This window comes from Schistocerca nitens, chromosome 7, assembly GCF_023898315.1.
Source record: "Schistocerca nitens isolate TAMUIC-IGC-003100 chromosome 7, iqSchNite1.1, whole genome shotgun sequence".
Classification (NCBI taxonomy): domain Eukaryota; kingdom Metazoa; phylum Arthropoda; class Insecta; order Orthoptera; family Acrididae; genus Schistocerca; species Schistocerca nitens.
Window position 1 is genome coordinate 622,298,230 of NC_064620.1, and position 3,743 is coordinate 622,301,972.

Here is a 3,743-nt window from a genome sequence, read left to right on the forward strand (position 1 = left end):
TGTAAATAGCCTTTCACTCCCTGTATTTTACGTGTTCGCAGCTCGTGGTCGTGCGGTAGCGTTCTCACTTCCCGCGCCCGGGTTCCCGGGCTCGATTCCCGGCGGGGTCAGGGATTTTCTCTGCCTCGTGATGACTGGGTGTTGCGTGATGTCCTTAGGTTAGTTACGTTTAAGTACTTCTAAGTTCTAGGGGACTGATGACCATAGATGATAAGTCCCATAGTGCTCAGAGCCATTTGAACCATAACATTTTTGTATTTTACCCCTGCCACCTTCAGAATTTGAAAGAGAGTATTCCAGTCAACATTGTCAAAAGCTAGCTCTAAGTCTACAAATGCTAGAAACGTAGGTTTGCCTTTCCTTAATCTAGCTTCTAAGAATAAGTCGTAGGGTCACTATTGCCTCACGTGTTCCAATATTTCTACGGAATCCAAACTGATCTTTCTCGAGGTCAGCTTCTACCAGTTTTTCCATTCGTCTGTAAAGAATTCGCGTTAGTATTTTGCATCCGTGACTTACTAAACTGATAGTTCGGTAATTTTCACATCTGTCAGCACCGGCGTTATTTGGGATTGGAATTATTATATTCTTCTTTAAGTCTGAGGGTATTTCGCCTGTCTCATACATCTTGCCCACCAGATGGTAGTTTTGTCAAGACTGGCTCTCCCAAATCCGTCAGTAGTTCTGATGGAATGTTGTCTACTCCCGGGGCCTTGTTTCGACTCAGGTCTTTCAGTGCTCTATCAAACTGTTCACACAGTATCGTATCTCCCATTTCATCTTCATCTACAGCCCCTTCCATTTCCATAATATTGTCCTGAAGTACATTGCCCTTGTATAGACCCTCTATATACTCCTTCCACCTTTCTGCTTTCCCTTCTTTGGTTAGGACTGGGTTTCCATCTGAGCTCTTGATATTCATACAAGTGGTTCTCTTTTCTCCAAAGGCCTCTTTAATTTTCCTGTAGGCAGTATGTATCTTACCCCTAGGGAGATAAGCCTCTACATCCTTACGTTTGTCCTCTAGCCATCCCTGCTTAGCCATTTTGCACTTCCTGTCAATCTCATTTTTGAGACGTTTGTATTCCTTTCTGCCTGCTTCATTTACTGCATTTTTATATTTTCTCCTTTCATCAATTAAATACAATATTTCTTCTGTTACTCAAGGATTTCTATTAGCCCTCGTCTTTTTACCTACGTGATCCTCTGCTGCCTTCACTACTTCATCCCTCAGAGCTATCCATTCTTCTTCGACTGTATTTCTTTTCCCCATTCCTCTGTACAACCTCTGGTTTAGCCAGTTTATCCAGGTCCCATCTCCTTAAATTCCCACCTTTTTGCAGTTTCTTCAGTTTTAACCAATCGATTGTGGTCAGAGTCCACATCTGCCCCTGGAAATGTCTTACAATTTCAAACCTGGTTCCTAAATCTCTGTCTTACCATTATATAATCTATCTCATACCTTCTAGTATCTCCAGGATTCTTCCATGTATACAACCTTCTTTTATGATTCTTGAACCAAGTGTTAGCTCTGTGCAAAATTCCACCAGACGGCTTCCTCTTTCATTTCTCTCCCCCAATCCATATTCACCTACTATGTCTCCCTCTCTCCCTTTTCCTATTCTCGAATTCCAGTCACCCATGACTATTAAATTTTCGTCTCCGTTCAGTACCTGAATAATTTCTTTTATCTCATCATACATTTCATCAATTTCTTCATTATATGCAGAGCTAGTTGGCATATAAACTTGTACTACTTTAGTAGGCGTGGGCTTCGTGTCTATCTTGGCCACAATAATACGTTCACTATGCTGTTTGTAGTAGCTTACCAGCACTCCTATTTTTTATTCATTATTAAACCTACTCCTGCATTACCCTATTTGATTTTGTATTTATAACCTGACCAAAAGTCTTGTTCCTCCTGCCAGCGAACTTCACTAATTCCCACTATATCTAACTTTAACCTATCTATTTCGCTTTTTAAATTTTCTAACCTACCTGCCCGATTAAGGGATCTGACATTCCACTCTCCGATCCGTAGAACGCCGGTTTCCTTTCTCTTGATAACGACGTCCTCTTGAGTAGTCCCCGCCCGGAGATCCGAATGGGGGACTATTTTACCTCCGGAATATTTTACCCAAGGGGACGCCATCATCATCTAACCATAGAGTAAAGCTGCATTCCCTCGGGAAAAATTACGGCTGTAGTTTCCCCTTGCTTTCAGCCGTTCACAGTACCAGAACGGCAAGACAATTTTTGGTTAGTGTTACAGGGGCAGATCAGTCAATCATCCAGACTGTTGCCCCTGCAACTACTGAAAAGGCTGCTGCCCCTCTTCAGGAATCACACATTTGTCTGGCCTCTCAACAGATACCCCTCCGTTGTGGTTGCACCTACGGTACGGTTATCTGTATCGCTGAGGCACGCAAGCCTCCCCACCAACGGCAAGGTACGCGGTTCTTGAGGGGGGGGGGGGGGGGGGGCGTAGCACAGCTGAATTTGATTTCACACTTGTCGAATCCAGGACCGTCACCTGTCTTGTCTCGTTTTGCACTGGAAATGAATGTGTGGACTTCTGGGATTTAGTCACTAACTTCGGTCAGTGTTCCGATAGCGGGTTACTGGATTAAACAGTTGTCAGTTACCGTTCAACTCTGGGAAAGAGCAAATTCTTAACAGGACAAGAACTAATTTAGCTAATAGCAGAGTGACACTGCTTTCCATGTAATCTTCGCGCAAACTTGGATAATTATCTCAGGTTTTAATCATCTTGAGTTTGAACCTCCTTTGTCCATGTTTGCTTCAATCTTAACACAACACATCTGGTACTTACCAGCTAACATGTCAGGACTTAAAATCACTTTATATAGGACAGACAAGCAGAAACTTTAATACCAGATACACAGAACACAGAAGAGCAATACAAGTAACAGCTGTCATTGCTGAACGCCTTATGGACAAGAAACATAGCCCAACAGACATCAACACTGACTTTAAAATTCTCGGATGCAGCAACAGCCCTCCACAAAAAGTTATAACTGAAGAAACCTTTCCATTACCCTTCACGCAGAGCGAGCGCGCGCACACACACACACACACACACACACACACACACACACACACACACACAAAACCTTCCACATGGAATTAATTCATTTCAGGCATAGCCATAACAGTTTCAAATCGCCAAATCGTAACTTTTGCGTAAATAGTTTCTCTACATTAAGTTGTATACAGTTGTAGATGACAAACTGTGAAAGAAAACGGATAGTATAAAAACATAATACCTCAGGTAAACCACACCATGTGATAAAAAGATACGAATACATAATTTGGTATGTTCTTGAAAAAAATTGTAATTACGATTCTAAAAATTAATATTTACGTGTGTACAAACTGTAAAGAACTTTCTTTATGTGTAACAGCCATAAAGTTAAAGCCCACTGATGATGCTGCAACTAATTCAAACACGATTGGGATAAAAAACAAAATAGTGTTTTGCTATAGGTGAACCCCATCCAAAAACATATGTATCTTAGGTTTTGATTATTCATTTAAATTTTAATCCCATAAATGTGTTTATGAATAAACATGAGTATTGAATTAATCATTGTTTCTTTTCAGCCCCTTAACGTACATTAAATTGTGGGCTTTTGTACTATATCCGAGAAGATATTAGCAACTAGGTCAAAATCGTAACCAGCATACCGCTCCAGTTAGAGAGTATTAGTGATATATTGTGC